Below are 17,698 nucleotides of genomic sequence, written 5' to 3'. Positions count from 1 at the left end.
ATTTTAATCTCTTCCCCGTGTGATGTCACAGACTTGTTTGGTTTGGAACCCATTCATTCTTTTTCCTGTCTCTTCGGTATAACCCAGCATGCATCTCTCCCTACTTCTCCGGTTAATACCCAGCATGCATCTCACCATACTTCTTTGCCTTGTCTGAAGCTTCTGAATTCTCTTCACATTTAGGGCCCGAGTATCACACACATACGTGAGCATGGGCAGGATACACGGGTTGCACACATACGTGACCCCGGGCAGGATACACAGGTCACTCCCATACGTGAGCCCGGGCAGGATACACGGGTGACACACACACGTGAGCACGGGTAGGATACACGGGTCACACACTTTCCTTGAGGCAGCGAGATTACCTTGTGTTAGGACCAGTAGGTCAGGCCAGAATCTACACTTGTGTTGAGCATCCATTTTGTCTGGTCATAACTAGTTAAGATTCTGTAGTCAGCCTTTTGCTGAAATATAATTCCTAAATGCACTCAGTTTCTGCCAAATTACATTTCCTTTCTTCCTGCTCAGGATATTGCTAAGATACTTTTTGTATTGTCAGTCTCTTTTAGTTAGATTATAATAGACTGATTCTCTGAAAGAGGGAAAATAGTGTAATTTAGTTGCTAGAGATTCAAGGTTTCTTTTGGTAACAGACAATGAATAAGCTATATATTCAGACATTGCCTGTATTGGGAGAGACACGTCCCAAAATCATGCCACTAATATGTCCTGCCCCTAAATCACGCCTCTAATCAAAGCTACACCCAAGACACACCCAGGATACGCCTATGTTACGCCTCTAACCAATATCTTATTTTTCCTGTATAAAAGTCATTACCCTATGAGTAATAAATTGAGACAAAGGATTTGAAACCTGGCGTGCGTTACATTTCATTTCTTTCGTATTCCTGGGCGTGTAAGTTCAACAAAAATCGGAGATAACAAGTTGAAGGGCGTGGAAGCTTCCTGGGAAGTCTGCTGCAAACGGTGCAGATTGTGTATCCAGTCACAAGGCCTTCAGCTTTCTTGGCAGAGGAAAGGTTCCTCTCAGTCCTGAAGCCAGGCGAGGAAATAACGGTTTTCCTTCACCTTGTTTCTTCCAAACACCTCCATCCCGTCTTCATTCTCCTACTGATCTCATTCATAAGGTTCCCCCCATTGTTACTGGCCGGCCGAAGCAGCCGTCGTCCTCCACGTCTCCTAGTTCCATTTACTTCTATCTTTGGTCTCGCTGAGTCACGCGGTGTCCCACTTTCTTACTCGCTGAGAGTCACGCGGTGTCCCACTTTCTCACTCGCTGAGTCACGCGATGTCCCACTTTCTTACTCGCTGAGTCACGCGGTGTCCCCCTTTCTTACTCGCTGGGAGTCACGCGGTGTCCCCCTTTCTTACTCGCTGAGAGTCACGCGGTGTCCCCCTTTCTTACTCGCTGAGAGTCACGCGGTGTCCCCCTTTCTTACTCGCTGAGAGTCACGCGATGTCCCACTTTCTTACTCGCTGAGAGTCACGCGGTGTCCCACTTTCTTACTCGCTGAGAGTCACGCGATGTCCCACTTTCTTACTCGCTGAGAGTCACGCGGTGTCCCCCTTTCTTACTCGCTGAGAGTCACGCGATGTCCCACTTTCTTACTCGCTGAGAGTCACGCGGTGTCCCCCTTTCTTACTCGCTGAGAGTCACGCGGTGTCCCCCTTTCTCACTCACTGAGAGTCACGCGGTGTCCCCCTTTCTTACTCCCTGAGTCACGCGGTGTCCCACTTTCTTACTCGCTGAGAGTCACGCGGTGTCCCACTTTCTCACTCGCTGAGAGTCACGCGGTGTCCCCCTTTCTCACTCGCTGAGAGTCACGCGGTGTCCCACTTTCTCACTCGCTGAGAGTCACGCGGTGTCCCCCTTTCTTACTCGCTGAGTGTCACGCGGTGTCCCCCTTTCTTACTCTTACTCGCTGAGAGTCACGCGGTGTCCCACTTTCTTACTCTTACTCGCTGAGAGTCACGCGGTGTCCCACTTTCTTACTCATTGAGTCACGCGGTGTCGCCCTTTCTTACTCGCTGAGTCACGCAGTGTCCCCCTTTCTTACTTTCTTACTCACTGAGAGTCACGCAGTGTCCCCCTTTCTTACTTTCTCACTCGCTGAGAGTCACGCGGTGTCCCACTTTCTTACTCGCTGAGAGTCACGCGGTGTCCCCCTTTCTTACTCGCTGAGTCACGCGGTGTCCCCCTTTCTTACTCGCTGAGAGTCACGCGGTGTCCCCCTTTCTTACTCGCTGAGAGTCACGCGGTGTCCCCCTTTCTTACTCGCTGAGAGTCACGCGGTGTCCCCCTTTCTCACTCGCTGAGAGTCACGCGGTGTCCCCCTTTCTTAGTCGCTGCGGCGACTTCTCCGATTTGTTGCTGGAGAACTTCTGGGGTTGTGGCAACAATAACAATGTCACTGGCAGAGCGGACACACACATTCCCCGGCAGAGCGGACACACACATTCACCGGCAGAGCGGAGCGGACACACACATTCCCCGGCAGAGCGGAGGGGACACACACATTCCCCGGCAGAGCGGAGGGGACACACACATTCCCCGGCAGAGCGGAGGGGACACACACATTCCCCGGCAGAGCGGAGCGGACACACACATTCCCCGGCAGAGCGGAGGGGGGACACACATTCCCCGGCAGAGCGGAGCGGACACACACATTCCCCGGCAGAGCGGAGGGGACACACACATTCCCCGGCAGAGCGGAGGGACGCACACATTCCCCGGCAGAGCGGAGGGGACACACACATTCCCCGGCAGAGCGGACACACACATTCCCCGGCAGAGCGGAGGGGACACACACATTCCCCGGCAGAGCGGAGGGGACACACACATTCCCCGGCAGAGCGGAGGGGACACACATTCCCCGGCAGAGCGGAGGGGACACACACATTCCCCGGCAGAGCGGAGGGGACACACACATTCACCGTTTATTTTGATTCCTTTTTCTTCCAAATGTAATGTGTTGAACAAGTCTTCGTGTTGCAGTAACCAGCTGTGGTGACAGTGTCTCCATGCCACATTCCCTCACTGATCCTTATCTTGCTTGCAAAAATGTGAGTGTGTGTGTAATGCACACACCACACGCACAATGTCCTGGAACCAGATTCCATATCCTCTGTCCCCCTTTGCAGCTCATGGGATCCATGTCTCCCTGGTTTAGCTGCCTGTTATTCTCCCTGTCCCAGCAGCTAGCTGCATGTGAAAAGGCAGCATTACTGTTACGTGTTGTTACTCAGCCCTAGTCAGTGTTGGTTGCATGCAATCTCATATTCTCCTAGCTGAGAGTGGGCTATTCCTACCCCCCTGTCCTTGCTGACAGTTAGTATAGTCTCACTTCCCATCTAGTGTGACCCTTGCTCCTCACTTCCTTTTCACCCTGGACTCTGAGTGAGTACCTGCCTGCTATTTACCCCAGCGAGGCCTTTCTGTTTTATACTGCCTCATCCTTGATACACCGCACTTCAGCCAGAGAAGCCCTCTCTCCCCCACACTACATCTGCAAGCACCTTTCTTCCTGTGATTTTCCCTCAGTAAAACTAAGAAAGACAAAAGGACGTGTTGTGCTTTGGAAGAGGGAAGGCACGAGTTACGCTAACTGGAATTATTCATACATCATTCGTGACCCTGGTTCCAGGAAAGTAAAAACAGAGACCGTGTGTTGGGGAAATCAGCACAGTAGCTGCAGTGACACAGCTTCTGGGAACAGGTACTGGACTAACAAACTGCTCCACACTGCTACACAGAGTCATCTACCTCTACACAGCAAATAAACAGCAGTCTCTCACCACCACAGTACATGCAAACTGCTCCACACTGCTACACAGAGCTATCTACCTCTACACAGCAAATAAACAGCAGTCTCTCACCACCACAGTACATGCAAACTGCTCCACACTGCTACACAGAGTCATCTATCTCTACACAGCAAATACACAGCAGTCTCTCACCACCACAGTACATGCAAACTGCTCCACACTGCTACACAGAGCCATCTACCTCTACACAGCAAATAAACAGCAGTCTCTCACCACCACAGTACATGCAAACTGCTCCACACTGCTACACAGAGCCATCTACCTCTACACAGCAGATAAACAGCAGTCTCACCACCACAGTACATGCAAACTGCTCCACACTGCTACACAGAGTCATCTAGCTCTACACAGCAAATAAACAGCAGTCTCTCACCACCACAGTACAAGCAAACTGCTCCACACTGCTACACAGAGTCATCTACCTCTACACAGCAAATAAACAGCAGTCTCTCACCACCACAGTACATGCATACTGCTCCACACTGCTACACAGAGCCATCTACCTCTACACAGCAAATAAACAGCAGTCTCTCACCACCGCAGTACATGCAAACTGCTCCACACTGCTACACAGAGTCATCTACCTCTACACAGCAAATAAACAGCAGTCTCTCACCACCACAGTACATGCATACTGCTCCACACTGCTACACAGAGTCATCTACCTCTACACAGCAAATAAACAGCAGTCTCTCACCACCACAGTACATGCAAACTGCTCCACACTGCTACACAGAGTCATCTACCTCTACCCAGCAAATAAACAGCAGTCTCTCACCACCGCAGTACATGCAAACTGCTCCACACTGCTACACAGAGTCATCTACCTCTACACAGCAAATAAACAGCAGTCTCTCACCACCACAGTACATGCAAACTGCTCCACACTGCTACACAGAGTCATCTACCTCTACACAGCAAATAAACAGCAGTCTCACACCACCACAGTACATGCAAACTGCTCCACACTGCTACACAGAGTCATCTACCTCTACACAGCAGATAAACAGCAGTCTCTCACCACCACAGTACATGCAAACTGCTCCACACTGCTACACAGAGTCATCTACCTCTACACAGCAAATACACAGCAGTCTCTCACCACCACAGTACAAGCAAACTGCTCCACACTGCTACACAGAGTCATCTACCTCTACACAGCAAATACACAGCAGTCTCTCACCACCACAGTACAAGCATACTGCTCCACACTGCTACACAGAGTCATCTAGCTCTACACAGCAGATAAACAGCAGTCTCTCACCACCACAGTACATGCATACTGCTTACACTGCTACACAGAGTCATCTACCTCTACACAGCAGATAAACAGCAGTCTCTCACCACCACAGTACATGCAAACTGCTTACACTGCTACACAGAGTCATCTAGCTCTACACAGCAAATAACCAGCAGTCTCTCACCACCACAGTACAAGCAGCATACTGCTCCACACTGCTACACAGAGCCATCTACCTCTACACAGCAAATAAACAGCAGTCTCTCACCACCACAGTACAAGCAAACTGCTCCACACTGCTACACAGAGTCATCTACCTCTACACAGCAAATAACCAGCAGTCTCTCACCACCACAGTACAAGCAGCATACTGCTCCACACTACTACACAGAGCTATCAGCCTCTATACAGCAAACTACTACGGCTTTATGCAAAGACAAGCAAGCAGATTTACACACACACACACACACACACACACAGGAGCTGCTACTCAGTCTTATGCTAAACACAGAGCAGTCTGTGCAGACTGACAAGCAGCAGCCTTACAAACAAGCACAGCACAAGCGTATGCCCCACACTGCTGTTCAGAGCAGCCTCTACAGCAGAAACAAGCGACAGCTTCATGCTAAGGAAAGTGTTACATTGCACAGCTTTACAAAGCAGACAGTTCATAGCACACAGAACTTTGCACACAAGGCAGCAGCATTGCAGACAGACAGTTCATAGCACACAGAACTTTGCACACAAGGCAGCAGCATTGCAGACAGACAGTTCATAGCACACAGAACTTTGCACACAAGGCAGCAGCATTGCAGGCAGACAGTTCATAGCACACAGAACTTTGATTGCCTTCTCTGTTTTTGAGTCCACCCTCTGCACAGTTTCTCAGGGAGGGATTACCATCTCACCTAACCCTGCGCACGTCCCCACGGCCAGGGCCACGCCACCGGACACGGGTCAGAGCCACCGGACACCTGTGAGTACAGCTACCCCTACGCTTACCGCTGCAGGACACCTACCGGCACTATCCGAGACAGTCATCCATCGCTGACGCAGGTAAACAGACCGCATGCCACACGCATTGGCTAAAGGCCTACACACACCTACAGCATGGCAGAACTCAGATCCTCACCAGACATCACGCAGGAGTGACCACTCAAGACACAGAGACCGCTGCGCAACTGCGACAGGCGCAGGCAGATGCAAGGCCTAAACGGATAGTTACACTGACACACAAGGCCCGCGAAAATTATGAGACTGACATTGAAGCGCACCGCGCTAAATTAGAGTTGGCCTGGAACACTACCACACTTGGGATACGCAATGTCGCCGACACTGGCAATTCTGTACAACAGCTCGAGCAGGGGATAACTCAATTAAAGATAGACCACTCATGCTACCAAGGGCTGCCAGAGGCATACATCACTTACTTGGCCAGGGCTAACACCTGGCGAAAGCCTGCAAGAAAGGGACTTACAGCACAATATTGACTTGACACGTGACAGCCGCCATCACGGACGCCCAAAGCGAGAGAAAAGAGCTCCTCCTGGAGACCGCATCGCAGCGCTCCAGCACATCCAGAAACTCGTCAAGGTCAGCAAGATCAGCGCAATCTCACGTGTCTAGCGCAAACGCCACCAAGGCGCGAGCCACCGCAGAGGCCGCACACGCTCAGAAAGAGGCAGCCATGAAACTAGAAAGGGCCCGCATAGAAGGAGCAGGAGCAGACCGCGGCTGCCACCGCTGCATGGAAAAAGACAGAGGTGGACATTAACCTAGAGGCCCTAAATCAAGAAAGGAAAGCTGCTGCCGCCATAGCCCAAGCCGAAGTCTTAGAAGCAGCTGCGAGACAGGACAGCGGGGAGCAACCTTACGGACGGATTGCCTCAGAGGATCCAATCCAACCCACTGAAGACTACGTAAGGAGCCTCTTCAGCGTAAACACCAGCGCACCATCTCAACACAACGGGAGTGATACCACAGACACCGAAGACTTGCTAGGTCCACATGAAGAAGACGCTGTTTCTTTAAGGGTACACGCTACCTGGGACAGCCACAGCCGCAGCAGTGATCCACACGCCAGCACGCACACGGATGCACTACAACAGGCTCGCAATCCAGGTACACCCACACGGGAAAATACTGCCCCTCACACCGACCAGCAGTCATCACGCGTCCACGCCAAGGAAGATGCGACCGCAAGGACCCTCCTGGTAACTACCTCAGAACGCGACCAACACGCCGATGCCTCAGGCCTGACAGACATGGCCAAGTACATGATCCGGCGTGACCTGGTGCAAACAGGACTTACCAACTTTGACGACCGTCCCAAGAACTACCGTATGTGGAAGTTCGCGTTCAAGGACGCAATCAAGAGCCTGGACGTCTCAGCTGGGGAAGAACTCAGACTGCTACCCAAATGGCTGGGAAAAGAATCCATGGAACACGCGAAGAGACTCGGAGCGGCAAATGCGAACCAACCCCAAGTAAGTCTTGACCTAGTATGGGAAAGGCTAGAAGAGTGCTACGGTAGCCCCAAAGCAGTCGAAGATTCGCTCTTCAAAAGAGTCGACAGCTTTCCCAGGATCAAAGCTAAAGACTACTCGAAGTTACGAGAGCTCGGGGACCTGCTGCAAGAGCTGGAGTTTGCAAGGAAAGACCATTCCTTAACAGGTCTCAACGTGCTAGACTCAGCTCGTGGAGTGAGACCCATCCTGGGGAAGCTACCCTACAACCTCCAAGAAAGGTGGATTTCACAAGGCTCCAAATACAAAAGGGAGATGCAAGTCGTCTACCCCCCATTCTCATTCTTCGTGAGCTTCATCCGCGAAGCGGCAAGGACAAGGAACGATCCCAGTTTCATCTTAGGGGCGCAAACCACACACAGTGCAAGCAGCCTGAGGAATGAGAGACCAGTGGTGAGATACGGTCACACTCAAACACCCATCTCGGTCCACAGGACGGACGTGTCTCCCATGACCCAAACTACTTCCGATCAGTCGGTCGCCGGAGACGAGAAACCAAGGGACCCAAACAGGGAATGTCCCATACACAAGAAGCCACACCCACTTAACAGGTGCTTTGGGTTCAGGATGAAGTCCCTAGAGGAACGCAAGAAGCTACTCGGAGAATTCGGAGTTTGCTTCAAGTGCTGCGGTTCCACGACTCACCTAGCCAGAGACTGTAAAGAAGAAATCAAATGTGCAGCGTGCGAAAGTGACAATCACGTGACAGCGTTACACCCAGAGGCGCTGACACTCCACCAACTCAACAACCCATCCTCCATAGCGGAGCATGGCGGGGAGGAAGGAGAAGGAGAGCCAACATCTGTCACATCTCAGCGCACTGAGGTTTGCGGAAAAGAAAGCGACAAAATGTCCTGCTCCAAAATATGCCGTGTCGCAGTGCACCCCCAGGGACAACCTGAGAAGGCTATTCGGATGTATGCAATCCTCGACGATCAAAGCAACAGATCATTGACAAAGACGGAGTTCTTCAACTTGTTCAACTTGCAAGACAATGCCTCACCCTACACCCTCAGAACCTGTGCAGGGTCAACTGAGACAACAGGGAGAAGAGCGAGCGGTTACGTCATACGTTCGGTGGATAACAGAGTGAAGATAGCTCTCCCCACACTCATCGAGTGCAACCACATGGCCACAAACAGGGACGAGATTCCCACACCAGATGTGGCACGCCATCACCCGCACCTCAGAGGAATAGCCAACTACATCCCGCCTGTAGAACAAGGCGCCAAGATCTTGCTGCTGCTCGGTAGGGACATCTTGAGGGTGCACAAAGTCCGTAAACAGTGTAACGGACCCCACAACGCACCATACGCCCAAAGACTTGACCTAGGATGGGTGATAGTGGGCAACGTGTGCACCGACAAAGGGCACGGACCAGACTATGTTGACTCCCGCAGAACAGTGACAACAGAATGTGGACACACATCCCTCTCTGAACCATCTCTTGGCCATCTCCAAGTGACAGGAGGGCCAAGTGAGAAGAAGAGACAAGGTCATACCCCTGAGATCAACAAAAACATCTTCACATCAGAGGGATGTGACAATGACCTAGGATGCTGAGCAGTCCAGACAGCTAAGGATGAGGAGTCGACTCCACTGAAGGAAGAAAGTAACCTCCCAAAGGTGACGGACAAAGGGATCGTCCAAAAGACAAACAATCGGACGCTCCTCCCGCGAGCAATGGCACGGCTAAGACGTACAGTTGTTCCTCTCCACAGAATACCAAGTGGCAAAGCAGCCAGCTGGCATAGCCGCAAAAGATGGCGCCCTGCAGGTGAAGCCACAGTGGCAAAAAGACTCCTCTCACACGTCAAAAAAGAGACAATCGCAGAGACATTTCACAAAGGGATTTACAAGGACAAAAGAGACTGTTCTTCGTCACGTCCAGGGAGAAAACAACCTGCTGAGGGCAGTCAACAAAGAGACACAAAAGCGTTTCACCAAATTACGTGGAGATGTTCTCGTGCAAGAGAAATGCACCGATGACCTACGGTGCACGGCGTTCCAGACAACAAGGGACGGTAACAAACAAGTACCATCGATGGAAGATGGAGAATTCCAGAAGTTAATGGATAAGGAGCTCTTCAAGGACAGATCGGGCACTTGGGTGACCCCGCTACCATTCCATTCACCAAGAAGACGCCTCCCAAACAACAAAGAACATGCCATCTCTAGGCTCACCTCGCTCCGCTGCGACCTACAAAGGAAACCGGAGACCAAACATAACTTTGTGGCCTTCATCCAGAAGACATTCCTTAGAGGCCACGCAAAGCCAGCACCTCCACTGAAAGAAGGTGAAGAATGCTGGTACCTCCAATCATCTGGGGTCTACCACCCTCAGGAACCCGATCAAATCCGGGTAGTGTTCAGTTCCAGCGCTCAGCACCAGGGAGTCTCCCTGAACGACGTCCTCTTCACTGGACCAGACTTGACAACCAGTCTTCCAGGAGTGTTGATCCGCTTCCGCAAGCGCCAAAAGCCATCTCCTTCTGCCAAACGCCAGGTGATAGAGTGACAGGCTACCACGACTGGCATACCTACAAAGGGATGCACTCTGTAGGTGAAACTACAGAGACAAAAGGACTGTTCTTCCATAAGTTTGAAAAGAAACAGGACCAGAGACTTTTGCAAAAGACATTGTGGTGCACCCAGCTAACCTGGACCGGTGCATCTGCTTGGCATCCTTTGCCGAAGAACCTTGGCTAAGGGACTTTGAAGCCAGTGATACCGGCCGGTATCACATCGTTGTGTGGACATGGACTTTCGTATTGTTTTGTGAATACGATGTTATGTATTGTCATTATGCATAGCACATATGTTCCACATATTTTATTATATAGTGGAATCTCCAGATACCAGATGGGGCGTGTCGTGGAACAGGATTTTACATTTCTGTCTCCCTTTGCAGCTCATAGGATTCATGTCTCCCTAGTTTAGCTGCCTGCTATTTTCCCTGTCCCAGCAGCTAGCTGCATGTGAAAAGGCAGCATTATTGTTACGTGTTGTTACTCAGCCCTAGTCAGTGTTGGTTGCCTGCAATCTCCTATTCTCCTAGCTGAGTGGGCTATTCCAACCCCCGTCCTTGCTGACAGAATAGTCTCACTTCACTTCTAGTGTGACCCTCGCCCCTCACTTCCTTTTCACCCCGGACTCTGAGTCAGTGCCTGCCTGCTATTAGCCCCAGTAAGGCCTTTCTGTTTTACACTGTCTCATCCTTGATACACTGCACATCAGACAGAGAAGCCCTCTCTACCCCACACTACATCTACAAGCACCTTTCTTCCTGTGATTTTCCTTCAATAAAACTAAGAAAGACAAAAGGACTTGTTGTGCTTTGGAAGAGGGAAGGCACGAGTTAAGCTAACTGGAACTATTCATACATCATTCGTGACCCTGGTGCCAGAATACACAACCAGGGGAACTTGCTTGGGTGCATCTGAAACCAAATTATCAAAAAAAAGAAGTGAAGAATCCCGGCACGCGTAGGCCAGGAGAAAGGCCGAACACGTTGTACAAGCCGAAACGTTGAAGAATAAATAAATGACTATTGTGTATATTTTCTCCTGCGAGTGCCTGCATTTCTCACAGGTACACAAATCCGGATCAGCACGCCATGAAGTGTTGATAATTGAGGTGCACGGCCCAGGGAGACACACGGTAAGTATAGAAAGTCGGCTCTCTGTACTGGAGGGACCTTTACCAATCTGGCATCGTACACAAACAATGCTACGTTGATACCCCCCTCCCCCACGTGTAAAACGTTACAAACCGTGAAAAGAAGGGTACTAACCGACCCAGTAACAGAACGGGCCACAGACACAGGACTTCTGGTAACTGGGACCAGACATTTTAACCTTCATATACCGAGCTTCTCAGGAATTCTCCGTAAACTTTGCGAGTTCGGATTTTTGTCGTTACGCCTTCCCAGCCATCCACCATTCCCACGTGGGACCCTCCACAGTGGAGCATCCAAAGTCACAAAGCACCATTCCCACGCGGGGGTCCGGAGCTGAATCGGACCCTTAAGACGGCGGAAGTTCTCTGATCACGCGTGTCAGAACTCTTGCGTTCTGGTCACGACGCTGCACGCTTTCGCTGCCGGGATTTCTGTACTATTACAAAGTATTTTGTTTACCTCCGGTACGGACTGCGCTCTTGGATACATAGGATCTATAGATAGTATATATATACACACACACACACACACGGGTATATACCATATACTGGCTGTGCATCTTAACCCTGGCTGTGCTCAAAGCTGTGACCATGCAGCAAGCTTAAGCCTATAGGGAACCATGTTGAATGGTTTTGAAGCAAAAGGTGGCACTGTGTGCTCATTTGCATGTCATTTCCCAGAATCCCTTGCTGCAGTGGAAGTGCTGTGTGATAATGGTGAAAGGCGGGGCTGCATGTAATTTCCCAGAATCCCTTGCTGCAGTGGGAGCACTGTGTGCTGGGGATAATGGTGAAAGGCAGGGCTGCAAGTCATTTCCCAGAATCCCTTGCTGCAGTGGGAGCACTGTGTGCTGGGTGATAATGGTGAAAGGCAGTGCTGCATGTCATTTCCCAGAATCCCTTGCTGCAGTAGAAGCGCTATGTGATAATGGTGAAAGGCAGGGCTGCATGTCATTTCCCAGAATCCCTTGCTGCAGTGGAAGTGCTGTGTGCTGGGTGATAATGGTGAAAGGCAGGGCTGCATGTCATTTCCCAGAATCCCTTGCTGCTGTGGGAGCGCTGTGTGCTGGGGAATAATGGTGAAAGGCGGGGCTGCGTGTCATTTCCCAGAATCCCTTGCTGCAGTGGGAGCGCTGTGTGCTGGGGGATAATGGGGAAAGGCGGGGGTGCATATCATTTCCCAGAATCCCTTGCTGCAGTGGGAGCACTGTATGCTGGGATATAATGGTGAAAGGCGGGGCTGCATGTCATTTCCCAGAATCCCTTGCTGCAGTGGGAGCGCTGTGTGCTGGGGGATAATGGGGAAAGGCGGGGCTGCATGTCATTTCCCAGAATCCCTTGCTGCAGTGGAAGTGCTGTGTGCTGGGTGATAATGGTGAAAGGCGGGGCTGCATGTCATTTCCCAGAATCCCTTGCTGCAGTCGGAACGCTGTGTGCTGGGTGATAATGGTGAAAGGCGGGGCTGCATGTCATTTCCCAGAATCCCTTGCTGCAGTCGGAACGCTGTGTGCTGGGGGATAATGGTGAAAGGCGGGGCTGCATGTCATTTCCCAGAATCCCTTGCTGCAGTCGAAACGCTGTGTGCTGGGTGATAATGGTGAAAGGCGGGGCTGCATGTCATTTCCCAGAATCCCTTGCTGCAGTGGAAGCGCTGTGTGATAATGGTGAAAGGCGGGCTGCATGTCATTTCCCAGAATCCCTTGCTGCAGTGGGAGCGCTGTGTGCTGGGGGATAATGGTGAAAGGCGGGGCTGCATGTCATTTCCCAGAATCCCTTGCTGCAGACAGAACGCTGTGTGCTGGGGGATAATGGTAAAAGGCGGGGCTGCATGTCATTTCCCAGAATCCCTTGCTGCAGACAGAACGCTGTGTGCTGGGGGATAATGCTGAAAGGCGGGGCTGCATGTCATTTCCCAGAATCCCTTGCTGCAGTGGGAGCGCTGTGTGCTGGGTGATAATGGTGAAAGGCAGGGCTGCATGTCATTTCCCAGAATCCCTTGCTGCAGTGGGAGCGCTGTATGCTGGGGGATAATGGTGAAAGGCGGGGCTGCATGTCATTTCCCAGAATCCCTTGCTGCAGTAGAAGCGCTGTGTGATAATGGTGAAAGGCAGGGCTGCATGTCATTTCCCAGAATCCCTTGCTGCAGTGGAAGTGCTGTGTGCAGGGGGATAATGGTGAAAGGCGGGGCTGCATGTCATTTCCCAGAATCCCTTGCTGCAGTCGGAACGCTGTGTGCTGGGTGATAATGGTGAAAGGCGGGGCTGCATATCATTTCCCAGAATCCCTTGCTGCAGTGGGAGCACTGTATGCTGGGGTATAATGGTGAAAGGCGGGGCTGCATGTCATTTCCCAGAATCCCTTGCTGCAGTGGAAGTGCTGTGTGCTGGGTGATAATGGTGAAAGGCGGGGCTGCATGTCATTTCCCAGAATCCCTTGCTGCAGTCGGAACGCTGTGTGCTGGGTGATAATGGTGAAAGGCGGGGCTGCATGTCATTTCCCAGAATCCCTTGCTGCAGTCGGAACGCTGTGTGCTGGGGGATAATGGTGAAAGGCGGGGCTGCATGTCATTTCCCAGAATCCCTTGCTGCAGTGGAAGCGCTGTGTGCTGGGGGATAATGGTGAAAGGCGGGGCTGCATGTCATTTCCCAGAATCCCTTGCTGCAGTGGAAGCGCTGTGTGCTGGGTGATGATGGGGAAAGGCGGGGCTGCATGTCATTTCCCAGAATCCCTTGCTGCAGTGGAAGTGCTGTGTGCTGGGGGATAATGGTGAAAGGCGGGGCTGCATGTCATTTCCCAGAATCCCTTGCTGCAGTGGAAGCACTGTATGCTGGGTGATAATGGGGAAAGGCGGGGCTGCATGTCATTTCCCAGAATCCCTTGCTGCAGTCGGAACACTGTGTGCTGGGGGATAATGGTGAAAGGCGGGGCTGCATGTCATTTCCCAGAATCCCTTGCTGCAGTGGAAGTGCTGTGTGCTGGGGGATAATGGTGAAAGGCGGGGCTGCATGTCATTTCCCAGAATCCCTTGCTGCAGTCGAAACGCTGTGTGCTGGGTGATAATGGTGAAAGGCGGGGCTGCATGTCATTTCCCAGAATCCCTTGCTGCAGACAGAACGCTGTGTGCTGGGGGATAATGGTGAAAGGCGGGGCTGCATGTCATTTCCCAGAATCCCTTGCTGCAGACAGAACGCTGTGTGCTGGGGGATAATGGTGAAAGGCGGGGCTGCATGTCATTTCCCAGAATCCCTTGCTGCAGACAGAACGCTGTGTGCTGGGGGATAATGGTGAAAGGCGGGGCTGCATGTCATTTCCCAGAATCCCTTGCTGCAGATAGAACGCTGTGTGCTGGGGGATAATGGTGAAAGGCGGGGCTGCATGTCATTTCCCAGAATCCCTTGCTGCAGTCGGAACGCTGTGTGCTGGGGGATAATGGTGAAAGGCGGGGCTGCATATCATTTCCCAGAATCCCTTGCTGCAGACAGAACGCTGTGTGCTGGGGGATAATGGTGAAAGGCGGGGCTGCATATCATTTCCCAGAATCCCTTGCTGCAGACAGAACGCTGTGTGCTGGGGGATAATGGGGAAAGGCGGGGGCTGCAGACCTGTCTAAGACATGCAGATGAGCATACAGTAATATTTCCATTTGCTCTATGCTTTGCTGTGGAGTAGGGTGCCAGGTGGCTTCTCCGAAAATACTGGACGCAATGGTGAAAGGTGCGTCAGGTCACTATGTCCAGGGAGGTAATACCGGACACATACATGTCCAGTATTACAGTACCTCTCATCATCTCCTGGACAGTGTGTCCAAATACAAGGCAGTCCGGTTTGGTGCACAGTGGTTTATTAGGACTAATTCCTATTGCATATATTATTATAATAATATTTATATATTTATCTCCATCCCATACATACACAGTGCATATACAGAGAGGTGTATAGATAGATAATTTCCCATCACTATTAGGTGCACAGTGGTTTATTAGGACTAATTCCTATTGCATATATTAGAATAATTACAAATACATAAATATATATATATATTAAGGCAGCAGCAGATCCAAATACATTGTATGCAAGTTACAGTAGTGGGGGGCACACCTAGCTCCTGGGGGCCACATGTGGGGCCCGTACAGGCTGATGTTAGACCCTATAATAGAGATTCCTGACTGGTAATAGGGCCTGTGTAACACCGCTCATCTCTCGCCGCGGATCTGGCTCTTTACTTCCTGTTCACCGTACCGACACAGGAAGTGTTTACATTACTCTGGCTCTTTACTTCCTGTTCACCGTACCGACACAGGAAGTGTTTACATTACTCTGGCTCTTTACTTCCTGTTCACCGTACCGACACAGGAAGTGTTTACATTACTCTGGCTCTTTACTTCCTGTTCGCCGTACCGACACAGGAAGTGTTTACATTACTCTGGCTCTTTACTTCCTGTTCGCCGTACCGACACAGGAAGTGTTTACATTACTCTGGCTCTTTACTTCCTGTTCGCCGTACCGACACAGGAAGTGTTTACATTACTCTGGCTCTTTACTTCCTGTTCGCCGTACCGACACAGGAAGTGTTTACATTATTCTGGCTCTTTACTTCCTGTTCGCCGTACCGACACAGGAAGTGTTTACATTACTCTGGCTCTTTACTTCCTGTTCGCCGTACCGACACAGGAAGTGTTTACATTACCCTGGCTCTTTACTTCCTGTTCGCCGTACCGACACAGGAAGTGTTTACATTACTCTGGCTCTTTACTTCCTGTTCGCCGTACCGACACAGGAAGTGTTTACATTACTCTGGCTCTTTACTTCCTGTTCACCGTACCGACACAGGAAGTGTTTACATTACTCTGGCTCTTTACTTCCTGTTCACCGTACCGAAACAGGAAGTGTTTACATTACTCTGGCTCTTTACTTCCTGTGCGCTGTACCGACACAGGAAGTGGGGGTCTGTGCGTGGCCATTTTTGTGACACCCTGTGCTTAGAAAAGTGGGGAGGGTTAGAGAGCAGTATACCGGGGCCCGGTTATAAGGCACTGCGCCCTCTTCTTTGGAATCATGAGGTGGATAAAGGGTGCAGTAAGGCACTTGTTTGGCCAACATATAGTGCAGAGTAGCAGAGCGTTCAGCCCTATAATGCCTCCCCTACCCGTTTCTCCCGTCTAATAGGGTTTCACGTCTCAACGGCAAATCCTATAAAAAGCCCCAGGACACATTTCTCTCCCTTCCCCCGCCCAGGGAATATACAGCCCCCGCGGCTCTCATTAAGGGATGGACCCTAAACCCGGAACTACAGGCCGAGTTATAAGGGACCCACCAGTCCCAAGTACTTTCCCCTTTACCTCTAATCCCAAATTCATGGTCAGGGCCTCTTAAATATGGCCGTTACCACTCCATATAACCCTCACACTATATAGGACTCACTATATGGGACCCCAGCAGCCCCCTCCCTGGATTAGGGACCAACCCTTAACAAGAGCAGCAGGGGCTGTATGTGTTCCCCCCCCCCGGGAGTATTTGACATGGGTTAGGGGTTGAGGCCTGGAATTGAAACCCTATTAAACGTCTTATGCTGGGAGAAGGACGATAATAGGGGAAGGTGTGAGGTTATAGGGCTGAGCGCTCTCACTGGGTGACAGATCCCACAGGCTTTGCCACCTTATAAAGGCACGCTGGGTGTAAGGCACGAAGAGGAAAAGTCTGTGGCCTTCTCCTGGAGAAGTCACCCCCTCACATCCTGCTCACCACAGGGGCGGGCTGAGACTTAGATCTGTCATCATAGGTGAGCGGTAGCAGCTGTTGGGGGGACATTTTGTAGTTATGACATCACTGGCCTCACAGGAAGTGAGGCGCTGAAGTCCTGGAAGGAGGCGTTGAACGGAGATGACATCACTAACTTGTGACTGGCCTCACAGGACATTAACAGTCTGAGGTTCAACAGGTAGTGTTTGGGGACGGCCATTTTGATATGCAATGACATCACAGGCCTCAAAGGACGTGAGCCGCCTTTGTGACCTGAGGCGGCCATTTTGCACTGTGATGACATCACACAGTGGTTTTCAGGGCTATGGGAGTAGTAGTGTGTTGAGATGGCCTGGTGTTCAGGGAGTACACGGAGGCGGCCATTTTGCACTGTGATGACATCACACAGTGGTTTTCAGGGCTATGGGAGTAGTAGTGTGTTGAGATGGCCTGGTGTTCAGGGAGTACACAGAGGCGGCCATTTTGCACTGTGATGACGTCACTGACAGCGGTTTTCAGGGCTATGGGAGTAGTAGTGTGTTGTGATGGCCTGGTGTTCAGGGAGTACACAGAGGCGGCCATTTTGCACTGTGATGACGTCACTGACAGCGGTTTTCAGGGCTATGGGAGTAGTAGTGTGTTGAGATGGCCTGGTGTTCAGGGAGTA

The 17,698-nt window shown here is 51.2% G+C and overlaps 1 protein-coding gene across 1 annotated transcript in view; it reads right to left on the bottom strand.

Annotated features, from left to right (window-relative positions):
• Nucleotides 1–15,094: 15,094 nt before the first annotated feature.
• Nucleotides 15,095–17,698, bottom strand: part of LOC142483281 (leucine-rich repeat and calponin homology domain-containing protein 1-like) — a gene marked incomplete at its 5' end in the record, with an annotated part of 7,007 nt that continues 4,403 nt past the window's right edge. Inside the window, one exon of the mRNA XM_075583354.1 lies at nucleotides 15,095–17,698. This exon is cut by the window's right edge and continues 731 nt beyond it.

Source organism: Ascaphus truei, unplaced genomic scaffold (assembly GCF_040206685.1).
Source record: "Ascaphus truei isolate aAscTru1 unplaced genomic scaffold, aAscTru1.hap1 HAP1_SCAFFOLD_3143, whole genome shotgun sequence".
Classification (NCBI taxonomy): Eukaryota; Metazoa; Chordata; class Amphibia; order Anura; family Ascaphidae; genus Ascaphus; species Ascaphus truei.
The sequence above is the reverse complement of the archived record's forward strand: the minus strand, read 5'-3'. Positions and strand labels throughout refer to the sequence as shown.